This window comes from Oryzias latipes, chromosome 4 (assembly GCF_053564925.1).
Source record: "Oryzias latipes strain Hd-rR chromosome 4, Olatipes_Hd-rR_3.1".
NCBI lineage: Eukaryota > Metazoa > Chordata > Actinopteri > Beloniformes > Adrianichthyidae > Oryzias > Oryzias latipes.
Genome location: NC_136240.1, coordinates 21318615 through 21332778, shown reverse-complemented (window position 1 = coordinate 21332778; position 14164 = coordinate 21318615). Strand labels below are relative to the sequence as shown.

At 38.9% G+C, this 14164-nt stretch overlaps 1 long non-coding RNA gene across 5 annotated transcripts in view; it reads left to right on the top strand.

Moving 5' to 3' along the window:
• LOC101162358 (uncharacterized) overlaps positions 1-13547 on the top strand; it is a 176778-nt gene extending 163231 nt beyond the window's left edge. For all 5 annotated transcript variants that reach the window (XR_013655569.1, XR_013655570.1, XR_013655571.1 and 2 more), the window contains one exon: positions 12546-13547. This is a non-coding gene — a long non-coding RNA (uncharacterized LOC101162358). The remainder of the gene's footprint in view (positions 1-12545) is intronic.
• The last annotated feature ends 617 nt before the right edge of the window (positions 13548-14164 follow it).

Here is a 14164-nt window from a genome sequence, read left to right as displayed (position 1 = left end):
TCAGACAAATTTCTGAAAAAGTAAAAAATTTGAAAAGAACTAAAAATATTTTCAGTTTTCTGTTGGGATTGAAATAGGTGGAAATTAACACAACCATGTGCTCATACCTCAGCTGAGGGCACACTTTTTTCCCTTTTCTGATGACTCTTGGTTTCAGTTCCTTTCTGCTGGTAAAAGCAACAAACTGGTGGATGCTACCTCAACATTTTGTTTAGCCTTTAACCCTTCGACCAGCTGAGTATCAACACTGCCCACTTTTCCCTGCTGGACTCAAACAAACTTGCATTGTTTCTGTGCACAAACAACTTCCTGCATCCAGACAAGCAGCTTGTTAGTCTGGGGGGTAAAGAGGGGGGCTCACCCTGCACCTCCAAAGAAAAACCCTTCCTGTATGCAACCTCTGACCTCACCCTACCCCACCCACACCAAGCTCATACTCAGCATGGTGCAGCAATAGGAGGGGAAGAGATGGGGAAAGGGCATCAGGCTTTATGTGCATGCATAGGCAGAGGAGGTGATGTTAGGTTTAAGAGCATGGGGGAGGCTTGTATCTTCTTCTGAAGGAGTGGTGAAATAAAGCATAGACGATGAAGCGGAGTGAGGAGGGGATGAGGGTACCTGCTGAGAGGGCAGCCTGTATACACTCCTCCTTCCTGCTTTACCTCTTGCCTCCATCCCACCCCTCTTCAACCCCCTCCTCCTCTTCTGCCTCAAGCTGTGGGGGTAAAGTACATTACATGCTTGCTAATCAAACCTCCATTACAAGTTTGGGAGGAATGAAGCAGGAATCTGGAGTGTTCTTCTCTCCTTTTACCTCCTTCTCGCTCTTGAAGAGCATGTAATGCGAGAGAATTACCCCCAACTACAACATTTGAAAAGTGTAACTGTGACATGGCGGTATTTAAATAAATCCACTTTTTTTTCTCTGTGAAAATAAAAACAGAGGCAGTCCAAATACTGTTTTTGACACCGCATGCTTATCACATGGTTCTGTATCACAAAAAAAAGTAAAAGATTATTCTATAGTTTTTGAAAAACACATGGCATTACGCACAATATTTCTTTAGTAAAGTTACTCCCATGTTTTCCTGTGTTTAATAAGATTTAAAGCTCTATGGGAACAAATATCTTTTTCTATGGCAGCATGTTTAAGTTTAATTCCATTCAATAAGTGAATATCAGTTAAAAAATAGAATCAGAAAAAAATCTTTAACTTCATAGGCAGGTTTTGTGCTTTAAAGATTTTTGAAAAATAAAATCCACTTTATTAACATTGTGTTTAATTATCATTTTAAATTCTAATAGCATGCTCTAAGAATTGAGGTGCAACTAAAGTCCAGCAGTCCAGGTTATTTGCTCCTGTGATGTAAGGTGCATTTGTATCTTGATAAAAGAGTTTGTTTTAATAATCTTTTTTATCATATATTTGTGCTAAGCTTAATAAAGTATAATCGACCAAAACATTTGAAGTAACGTGCAAAAATGTTGAAGCATGTGCAGGAGAAACTGCAGTTTCTAACTAATTAAGCAACTAAACATTTACCTCATTGTGGAATCAGATAAAGTTCTATCTTTCTTTTTAAGTGCTTCTATTTGAATATCAACTCCATATTTTTCACAAAATGTAAAGAAAATTGCACAAGAAATCTGCCAGTTAATATATATATATATTTTTAGATATTTTGGAACACAAAGTAATTTTCTTTCTTTTTTTCAAAAAAATCTCAGTTCAGTCTTTTTGAGCCAGCTTGGACTGTTAAAGACAGAAAGTGTTGAGTCATTCAGGTTTGGCGCATTTTGTTGGATAAAACTGGACCTGCTACTGCAGGTTTCCAATTTCACTTAGTGAATCACTATTTGCAAATCCATCAGCTTAGATAAGAGAAAGAAGCTGAAGTTTATCATGTTACTTTTTGATCTCAAGTTGCCTTTATTGCAATATTTTTCAGACTCCTTTAGGTTATACACACACAAAGTACTTCTTTTTATGCTAATCTCATCCAAACTACATTATCAGTTGTAAACATTTAAACCAATAGAAGCTTACAATAAGTGTAGTGCTTACTTGGCTTTGCTGTAAGATCCTGCTCCATGTTAGGTTGATAAGAAGATAAGAGTATGAGAGTCCACAACACCACAGAGATGCAAGTGGATTTTACAGTGCACAGTATACCAACTTAGATGTTAAAACTGAAAGACTGTGGATAAGGAGACATACCTGAGATAGTCTTATTGTGATAAATATGCATAAACTAAACAGATGCACAATTACTTTGTATTATTACATCTTGACTCACATAGTTTAAATATATTTGGAAATGTAATGACGCCTTTCATTTATTGTTTACTGTGCACATACAGCCCACTTCATTTTTCTTTTGATTAAATAATGTTTTGCTGTTGTTTCTCTGAAGTAATTTTTTTAAGTCACATTAAATAAAATATTCTAACATTTTCATTACTAAATTTTTAAGTTTGTGAAATGTTTTCAAGGCTTTTTAATCCGACAGTGATAAACTATGTTTTATAAAGTTTTGGCCTTTCTCTTTCTTTTAGTACTATTGTATCTGTAATTATTTGTTTCTTAAGCTTCTCTCCCCTTCATCTTTTGTATAAAATGGGATTATGACAACACATGTACAAGTGTAGATTGTTCTAAGGATTATGGTCAGGGAAGCCCTAAGTCACCACTAATTACCATCTACCTCTACCTCACAAGCACAAACACACGTTTTTGTGTTTCACTAAATCATATGTTGGTAGCAGTAGTTTAGTGGAAGCGCTTTTTACTCAAGAGTGTGTGAAAATGTGCAGAAACCTTTTTGTTTAGCTGACCTTCTTGAAGGAAATGAAGGCATTAGTAAATCTATGCTCTTTTTACAAGACACCACTATTTATTTATGCTTTGTTTTTTTGTTTTGTTTTTTAATCAGCAGCAGTGGTATGCAAGGACACTTAACTACGAGAGCGAAAATGTCATTCTTGTATCTCTTTGAAATACAGGTGAATTTCCTGTAATCCTCGGTTATTGAACCCCTGTGGAGATAATGGCCCGAATTTGCTTTGGGGTGTAGAGCCAAGTCCCCTGTGGTGCTCTCTCAAGAACATGTGAAACATGAAGTGCAAAGACCTCTGCCTTGATTCTTTCTGTATGACAACATAATAGGCTAAACAGGCTTTTGGTTGGCATTGTATTGGGTCACATTTATTCATTTTTTATGTCCATTTTATCATGTTCACAGTGATAAAAAGGGAAAATACAATTATATAAATGTCTTGTTTTTGATTGAGTAGATTATCATTAAAAAAGTAGCATTTTAAATATAATTTGATGAAACACTTATTTCACCATGTTGTCCATGCTTTAACCACAGTATCAATAAAACTTTCCAATGTATAAAATTATATAGAGCTCTTATTTTATCTGTTAATTTAAGTTACTTCATCCTTTTCTTTGTAGATTATTGATAATTTGACAAGTACCAAATTTAAAAACAGATTTTTAAAAGTGCCACATTTTTGCACGATTACTTATGTGCAGCAATGTCATCGTTTTTTTTAATGTTAGTTTGCCTTACTGGTATCAGTATGTTTTTTACAAGTTGCAAAGAAAGTTGGGGGCTTCAATAGCTAACGCACCTAATGCTTCTGATGTGGCAAATGTGTAGCATGATACTAACAATTTCTAGAGTTACTGTGAATGTAGTCAAAGTCTGTATGACTGACTTATCTCTAACTCTTTTGTCTCGTGTAATGCACCTTCAGTGCACCTTAATTGGTTCCTATGTTTGAAAAATAGGCCATTTATTGAAGGTGGGCCTTATAATTCACCGAAAATTCTGTAGGTTATTGCAATATTACACCCGAGTACATAGAATTAAAAATGAAGTACACACTTTTTGTATGTTAGGATTTGTCTTTAAAATTGAATAAAGACAGTCTCCGATGAACAGCATCTTACTTGTGTCATTGACATATTGTTATTACAAAGACAAACCAAAATGGAAAAACAGCTAATAGAAAAACTTGTGTTGCTGTAAAGCTTGGGTGTCCAATTCCAGGCCTTAAGGGCCGGTGTCCTATATGTTTTCCAATCCACCTGTCGTTGAAGCTCTTTATTGGCTAAACACACCTGATAAAAGTAATCAACAGCAGATGAGACAGGGTTTCTGGAAAACCAGCAGGTTGCTGGCCCTTGAGGTCTCGATTTGGACATCCTTGCTGTAAAGTAATCCAGAGAGTAAAATGCAACCATGTTATGCTTTTAAAATGCAACAGATTTATTCAAATCTGTAAAAAAAAAAAAACATTATCATCAGCAAATCTGAACAAGTTAACGACCCTGGGAGTGTTTCGGGCAGGCAACTCGAGCAGTGCGTTTACCTGGTTACTCCTCCCTGGGGGCGGTTCAATCTAATCAACTCACCTATTCAGGGCCCTACTTAAGTCCAGGTGCGGTCAAATCCCCGTGAACCGCCACCTTAATGTGGTGGGGGAGTTTGAGAGCTCGAGTGATCCCAGGAGCTAAGCTGTCTGGGGCTTAAGTCCCTGGTAGGGTTCTCCCATGGCAGACAGGTCCTGGGTGACGAGCAAGAGCAGTTCACAACCCCCTAATGAAAGGAAAGACCCAGGATCCGATTACGTCGCCCGAATTGGCGTCACCGGGGCCCCACTCTGGAGCAAGGCCCGGGTTTGGGGCTCGCAGGTGAGCGCCTGGTGACCGGGGCTCTTCCCACGGGGCTCAGCCCTAAGGAACGACACAGTACCACTCTCCCATGGGCCCACCACCCGTAGGAGACCCTTAAAAGGGGCCGATGCAATGCAATGCAAATGAGTGGCAGTCGAGGGTGGGTGCCTTGGCGGCCCAAACCCTGGTCATGGAACTTGGCTTTTGGGACATGGAACGTCACCTCTCTGGGAGGGAAGGAGCCTGAGCTGGTGCGAGAGGTTGAGAGATACCATCTAGATATAGTCGGGCTCACCTCCACACAGAGAGTGGTTAGACTCTCCACCCTGGAGTTGCTCAAGGTGAGAGGCAGCGGGCTGGGGTGGGGTTACTCGTGAGCCCCCAGCTCAGCCGCCAAGTGTTGGAGTTCACCCCGGTGGACGAGAGGGTCATGTCCCTCCGCTTCCGGGTGGCGTTCGACCGCGTCCCCTGTGGTATCCTGTGGAGGGTGCTCTGGGAGTATGGGGTCCGGGGAGCCTTACTGAGGGCTGTCCAGTCTCTGTATGACCAGAGTAAGAGTTTGGTTCGCATAGCCGACAGTAAGTCAGACCTGTTCCCGGAGCACGGTGGACTCCGGCAGGGCTGCCCTTTATCGCCGGTTCTGTTCATAGTTTTTATGGACAGAATTTTTAGGCGCAGCCAGGGGCCAGAGAGGGGTCTGTTTTGGAGGCCACAGGATTTCCTCTCTGCTCTTTGCATATGATGTTGTCCTGTTGACTTCATCAGCGTGCATTGGTGCGGTTTGCGCCCGAGATTGAAGCGGCTGGGATGAGGGTCAGCACCGCTAAATCTGAGGCCATGGTTCTCGCCCGGAGAAAGATAGTTTGCCATCTCTCGGTGGGTGTCGTGTCCCTGCCTCAGGTGGAGGAGTTTAAATATTTGGGGGTCTTGTTTACGAGTAAGGGAGGACCTGAGCGTGAGATTGACAGGCGGATCGGAGCGGCGTCCGTAGTTATGCGGTTGCTGTTTCAGTCCATTGTGGTGAAGAGAGAGCTGAGCCAAAAAGCAAAGCTTTCAATTTACCGGTCAATCTTCGTTCCAACATTCACCTTTAGTCATGAGCTATGGGTCATGACCGAAAGAACGAGGTCCCGAATACAAGCGGCTGAAATGAGCTTCCCCCGTAGGGTGGCTGGGCGCTCCCTTAGAGATAGGGTGAGAAGGTCGGTCACCCGCGGAGAGCTTGGAGTAGAACCACTTCTCCTCCACATCGAAAGGAGCCAGTTGAGGTGGCTCGGGCATCTAGTCCGGATGCCTCTTGGACGCCTCCCCGGAGAGGTGTTCCAGGCATGTCCCACTGGGCGGAGGCCCCGTGGAAGACCCAGGACACGTTGGAGAGACTATGTCTGTCGGTTGTCCTGGGAACGCCTTGGGGTCCCCCCAGAGGAGCTGGAGGAAGTGGCTGGTGCGAGAGAAATCTGGGCATCTCTTCTTAGACTGCTGCCCCCGCGATCCGGTCCCAGATAAGCGGAGAAAGATGGATGGATGGATGAAATAAATCGTCTTTACTGCAAGAGTTGTCTGACTGAGCTGTCGAACCAGCTTTTTCAGTTAGTTGGATTGGAGCATGCAAGTTATTCAAAGTCAAAGTCAAAAGTCAAAGTCAACATTATTGTCAATTCTTCACATGTGCATCACATACAATGAATCGAAATTCCGTTTCTTGTTCTCTCGTGTCTGTTCAGGAGAAGAAAAATAAAAAAAGTATATGTATAAAATAAAATAGAATAAGTAAAAAGAAAGAAAAAATTCTCATGTGAAGCTAAAGTCGCATCTAAATCTCTAAATATTAAAGTTGTCCTAAATTATATTACAAGAAAAATAAATTCAACACACAAAGTCAGTAACGTGTTTAAACAGTTAGCCTAAAGTGTATCTGTGCATAAAGGTAAGTAAATAAACATTCAAAGGGTAAAATCCCATAAAGTTATGTTTTATATTGGTGGTCAAATAAGAGCAAGAGTGTTTGTTAAAACGAAAGAAAGGTCAGACTGATGAAGCCACTTGGATGAAAATGTGAAACGTTTTAAGGAAGAAGGATTTTAAGGACAGTTATGATGACTTGACTTCAAGACTTCACCTGGATGAATAAAATTTCAAAAAATCACAGACTAAAAGAATGGTCCCTTGTGTTGACGTGACTGGCATGCAGTCAAATCAGTCTTGTTGAGGGAAAGAATATTTAAACTAATCCACATTTGTTTCCATAGCTCAAACAGGTGGAAATTGGAAACAAGCACAAAGTCTCATTACATGGTGTAACCTGTATATGGGTCAGTAAATTGACAAAGGCAGTGACCTAGAGCCAAGTTGCTAGAAAGGAGGGCAGGATTTAGGAAGCATAATCACTGAGTGATAATTCAGGTGAAGAAGAGAGAAAACTGACAGAGGTAGGGAGATGCTCTCATTCTCACAGTGAAATCTGAGATAGTAATGTCTCTGCTGACTGATGAGTGTGCAAGTATCTGCGCGTTTTACAGACTTCATGGGGACTTAAACTGTATTATACACCATGCGGACTTCACTTCATAGGGACATTTTATGTTTAACACCAAGCTACTTTTTAAAGTTAGACTAAAGCTTGCAGTGGTTACACCTAATATTAAGTAAAAGTTTCGAACCAAAGAGTTTGGTCGTGGTGGGAGGAGGGGTCAAACTCCTTTAATGTCATCTGGACACAAATTTAGAGACAGACCAACCCAGATCAGCAATGCATCATGGCCATGATGGTGACAAAAAAGAAGGGGAGACAGGGGGCAAACAAAAAGACAGAAGAGATGGGTGTGAAGCAAAAGAGGAGGGAGACAGGAGCATACGGGTAAAGGGACACCCGGCAGTGATGGAAGGGTGCATGAAAGAGCATCTTATCTTTGCTGGCTCATTATTCTTAACAGTTTTGCAATTGTTTTCCATCACAGCTTTTATCACTATTGAGACTCTTTAAAGATGATTCACCAAACAAAGTTTACATTAAATAAAGTTTAATGTCTTACGGCTTCGTACTGTCATTAACTCCAGTGTATGCCAGGAGGGAAAGAATCTCTTCTGATTAAATGGAGATTTTTTGCTTTTTTATTTATTTTTTAACCAAATGCACAAGAGAACCTAAAATAAAGAAGTAAATCTTGGAAAGAAAAATTGTAGCAACGATGGCACTACCAGATATTGTTGGAAGTGTTGTGTCCTCAACATGACACAAAGTATACCTTACAGTGGATGTCATAACCTTTAAACATAAGTTTCTGTTCAGGTTTTGCTTCGTCATTGATGGACAATACCTACAAGGAAAAACAGCTAAAAATAAATGGCAATTATTTAGATAGTTTTTAGAAAACAGGAGCTTCTCAAAGGCCCTTAAAAGTTTGGGTGAAACGTTTGACCTTACATATTAGGCATGTAATGATAGTATACCCTGCGACAGACTGGCGACCTGTCCAGAGTGTCCCCTGCCTTCACCCACAAGTGGCCGGGATAGGCTCCGGCAGCCCCGTGACCTCGAAAGGGAAAAAACGGTATAGAAAATGGATGGATGGATGATAATATAGTAGAATATCTTCCATGTTCTGTATTGAAAAAGGAGGTTTACATATTTAATCCTTACGTAATCTACTTTATGAAATATTAAGGTAACATTTATTAAGGTGATCTTTTTTATTTTTTAGGTGTACAAGGATTGTCAACTTGGTTGCAACATCACTTTATAACTGTGGTTGAAACAGGTGCAGTTTTACTTAAAAAACTGTGACCAGCATTGCTGGGGTAATGACATGTGAGGGGGAGGAAGTAAATGATGGACAGTTAGTAGGAGCGAAAGGGAGAATGGGGGGTGGAAGGATAGAAGGTGTATAGTGCAGCAGAAACTTCCCATGCTGGCCTCCCAGTGTGGCTACGTAATGAGGGCAAGGGACACACATACACACACTAAAAGCACACACTTCCAGACACACACTTGGGGCCGAGCATGGCCCCACGGCTGATTAGCGGCACACAAAGGCCCCAAACAGAAGTAGAAGAGGGCACACAATGGGAGCAGGGCCTCAAGGCGTGGTTTGCTTCTGCCTTAAGGGAGGGGGCAAGAGAGGCAGAGTGACAGCATGATAAAAAGAGAGAGATCCCACTGAGTTGGACAGGGAAACCAAATGGGGGTTATGGGAGTAGGACGGGGTCTGGAGGGGATAGAAAAGTGACAGAATCAGAGAGGAGTTTCATTTTTTGGGCTGATGAAGATATGTCCGGTCTTTTAGTTCCACTTGCAGAAACTGCAGCATCAGGTATAAAAAAAAAAAAAAAAGCTAGTAAAGCATTGCAGTGAGAAGTTCAGAAAACTTATAGAGCTGAGTTACAAAGTATCAGAAATGGATCCTAAATTTATCTTGAACAATAACAACAGGCTGTTAGTACAAAACAAAATTGAAAGAAAGAAAACAACTTTTTTGGAATTTGTAAAACAAACTAGTATATATTCAGATTACGAAGGGTAGATTTCTTCAGATTTCTAAATTTAGGAAAATATTAGGTTAGGTAGCAGTCACTGACAGCATAAACATAAACTATGTCTAAAATATATTAATGTCACATATGTTAATGTAATAAAAATCCAACTTCCAAATGTTTAATACAGAAAGCTAAACAATTTAAAAAATCCAATCATTTACTTCAAATCAGCTTAAAAACTGTTCAAAGAAACAATTTCAACATTACCTAAAGTGGCCAGAACCTTATGTGCAACAGACAAATCCCACACTTTGTACATTCTATTGTGTGCACAAAACATGGGTTTGCACTCATTTTTGTGTGTATATGAGACCCAAAAAGATTATGATCACCAAGAACAATCCAAATAGAATTCAAGCTAAGGATCAAAGATGAATTGGAACATGAGCTGCTGGAATATGATCCACAGCGCAGACACCGCTGTGGACTTGGAAGCCTCCTTCAAAAGTGCAGAAGACTATAGCTTCAGGTTTAGCTAAAATGTTCATCACATTAATACAAATTTTTCAAAAGTTTGTTAACAAATGGAGTAAACCAAACCAACAACCTCAAACACACTAGAGTGATCAGGGAACAAACAAAGCTGCATCATAGGGGGTTTACTAACCCACCAACTAACATAGTATAATATATAAGCAGTGTTTTGACCATCATTACTTCAACTGACTTTGTGAGAGATTTTAAATACATAAGATCACCTGCCATCCTCTTTGGTTAGATTATGCATATTCTTATAGAGGGGGAACATTATAAGACAGTGACTAATGAAGGTGGCCTTTTTTCAAAGAGGAAAGGCGGCTGCTGTAATCTCAGCTGTTCCATTAGCTGCGTTGTCCAGAATGCCACCTCAGCTTCATTAGCAGGAGGAGAATGCAATGAAATTAACCTTACATGTTTTTCTCTTCATTGTTATTTAACACAATCTTTAAAAAATGTATAGTGTCCAAAATAAAAACAACTGCAATTGATGGTGCCCTGCATCACTTACAACATTTTTTTTCTCTCATTTTTTAAATTATATTTAAAAATAAAGGAAAAAATAACAAGTAAATATATAAAGATTTTAATGGTAGGATGTACCTATAAATCTACTGAGAGAATTTAGCTCATTTGCTTTTTCCTCCTGTTACTCCAATTATGTGATAGTATTTAAACACACTCCAGCTGACACACACTCACGCACATTAATGGCCCTTAACAGTGGTAGGGCCTCTGAAATAACTCATACAGTAATTGTCTTTGATAAATCATAAAAGGAGCCCATCAGAGAAACGCTAGCTGTTGTAAAATGATAAACTAGACAATTATGAAAAAAAAATCCCTTGCCTTTAATTTGCTACACACAATCCAGAGAGAAGTATTTTAAGCTGGGGTGATTTGATGAGATGGTCACATATTATTCCTTTTCTTTTTCTGACAAGTTGAGTTATGGCACAAGCTTCTGAAATATCTCTAATATTAGAAATCCACAGAGACTTTAGCTCATGAAATCGGTTGTTGTTAAGCTTCCAAAAAATGTTATATTAAAGCACAAACAACTAAATATACATCTAAAACACTGAACTGTGGTAATTTGCTCAAAAATCACACCAGGAACTTTAAAAATATGAACATGGATTTGAATCACATTTAGATTCAAAGATGCAAGGAATATAATGAGACAGTAATAAACAGCACATCAACACACTTGGATACAGTTCCCTAAAGTTTCTATATTGGTGCATTTACAATAAGAACAAGTTCTAAAACAGAAGCACAAGCTGGGGATAAGACTGATGACCCTGACCCTAACTCCTCTCACTAAATCCTTCTGTAGAGATAAGAACAAAAGTGTTGGCTTTTTTAAATCAATTTTGATACTCTGCTTAGCATACTATCAATATTTTTCATTCAATAATAAATGCCCCCTCTTTCTATTATAAAAATATACTACAAAAATCTAATATATTATTAATATATAATTTCCCAAGAGCCTTAAAGAAAATTAGTGAATTACCATGGAAACAAGCGCTCTTTATTTGTAATGCTAGATCTTACCCACACCAAGCATCATCCTGAACACTTTTACCGGTACTCAAATTTAAACTATATAGCTCAATTACAATAGTATCCTTACTGTCAAATTAGCTGAATTTCTTGTCTTTGATGGAGATTTAAAAAACAACAACAACAAAATATTTATATTTATTTATACTAATTGGCAATACACAGCTTAGCTTTCATCTTATTTTATCAAAAATATTTGTTAAGATTTGCATGCAAGTTCAGTTTTGTATCTTTGAGTCTTTACTGACTTTGAAATCTATTGATTTGTGATTTGGTGTCTTTAAAATTTAGTTCAGGTAGTTCTTCTCTTGCTTTTTTGTCTCATGTGCTGTCAATCATCTGCACCAAGTTTCAATCTTATTGATATAATCTGTTCATTCCTGTACTTGTTTGAATGTTGTCTGTGTTTCTGGTAAAGCTTTTTGATTATTTTCTGGTCAGTTATGATCGGTTTGTTAATTTTACTCGGGCAAATATCAGAAACATCTCTTTAGTTTAGGCCGTCCATTATCCACAATCAGTGACATTATTCTATGATTGAGCTCAATTAAAATTGCTTGAGTGTCACTTAATACAATGACTCAGAGTTTCCCAGCATGTACTGCAGGCAATCCGATCTGGTGTCATGTGGATGCAAATCTCGCTCAGCAAGCATCAAACACCTAACCCTCCATTGTCACCAAGATCACATTAACTCTCTGAGGCCCAGATTTGAAATGTTATGCCTCTTGAAGTCACACCCTGTTCTGGCTCTTCCAGGTGAGGCGTGCATGATCTCCAACCACAAAACGGGGAGAAAAGAAAAATCGGATTGCCTGGTGCCTTGTGTAAATTCAGCCAGACCTTGCATGTTTGTGTGAGTGGTGGGTGCTTCTGTGTAAAATAACATGGAAAAGGTGATTTTCCAGCATAGTGAGGTTTCCACAGTCTGTGCCCCCAGGCAGCAGCACAGCCATGATTGAATTTTGTGCACGGGGGAATGTGTGTGTGGTTTTTACTTAACTGAAAGCCTTCATCCTTACGTGGCACCTCCATCAGCGTGTCATGTTATTCTCAGAGGTTAATTGAATTTATAATTCATTATTTTCCAACACACAGCAAGCGAAACCCAGTATATTAACTGTTTTAACAAATGTCTTTTAAAACAAAATCCTACAAATTCTTCCTTAAACCTAGATGTCTTGGAAGGGGGAAAATATACATTTTACACAAATGTTGAAGTCGCAGCCCTCCTTGTTTCAACATCTCACATAAAGAGTGTTTCTCTTTCTCCCTGTAGGTGATGCTGATGACATAATATCAGACCAACTCAAGAGACAAAAGATGGATCCATAAAAGCAAATGGAAGACTTGCTGTCAGAGCTAACAAGGATTTCTAAGTGAAGAGAAGAGACTCAATAACTAACAGAATTTTTTTTGATGTTTCTTGAAATTGCTTATTCCTTTTTTTCACCTGTTAAAATTTTTATTTAGATTAACAGTGCATTTTGCATGTTTACGATGCCATATCTTCTTGCCGTGTTTGAATAAACTGAAGATAATATTGCTTTTCCCATTTAATTGATTGTCGTCATTCTTCCCTTGTTAGATCAGGGGTTTCCATGACTGAGAGGCGTTTTTTGCTCTATTGTTTCCTTACACAATGACAAACTTTGCATCCAAAGAAAACAAAAATGACTGCATCTTTACTGTTTTAGTTTTCTAACCAAATCTTCAGGTTTAAAATGTTTTTATATTCATTGATACTAGATGCATAGCATTTAAATGACCTTTTTCTTTAAACATTACCGGTTTACTCAAAAAGTGGGTGTTTAGAATATGATTGTAGAAATGTTTGAATAAGAATGAGTCATTTGTCACATTTCTTGTGATTTATTTTCTGTTTAAAAAATAAAGAAATCCTAATTTGCCACCATTTTGAATGTTATGCTAACTATTTTTGCAATGTTAAACACAAAAATGTGAACAATAAATCAGGAAACTATTGAAGTTATTTTTGTTTCACGTCATACTAAAACCCTTTGCTTCACGCCTTTATCTTTACTGTGAAATCACATGCTTACTTAAAGATAACTATTTTATGTCTTTTTTGAAGACTCAGCAAAGTATTGTCTCAGGCCTGCAATAACTTATTTTGTCCAAGTCTGTATAACGGAACATGTTGAATTTTCATGTGAAATTTTAAATGTTTTCAGAACCCCCCCCCCCCCCCCCCCATGTCTCCTGTACTATAAGATACATAACACTTTTCTTTAATAAAGAAGGAAGTTGTAAACAAAAATCATGAAGTCTTCTATTTATTTATATCAGCTGTAAAAATGCTTCCCACACTTTTTACACAAGCGTACACTCAAACACAAAACCTCTCCAGCAGAGAAGAGTAGCCGCTGGCTATCTATTTAGCTGAGTGTAAATGATCTCATGGCTATGGTCATAACTCACAGTCATATAGGGAGCCTGAGGAAGCTGACACCCAGCACAAGTGTGTGTGTGTGAGCTATTTTACACTCTTCATGTCATTTCTGTCTCTTCCTCCACTTCATCTTCCATGCCTCGGGTGATGAAACTGGCTCAGTTACATCAGACCAAACAACCCTTGCCCCCGCCCATCCTCAGCCTTCTCTCTTCCACACGAATATACACACACATGCGTACACACAAGTGTTTGCCCACATTCTAGAACCACATCTGTGTGTTTAACCTTATTGATTAAGTGTTTTCTATTGATACAAATCAGGATGATCCATCACTGATGACTCTGTTTAGGGGGCGGACATAAGTTGATAGTGATGGATGTCAGATTAATCAGTAAACATAGCGAACTAAAGAGCATTAAGACACACTTAAAAAGACACACAGATGCCACGGTTAAACTCAAACCACTTTAAAGAGATGCAA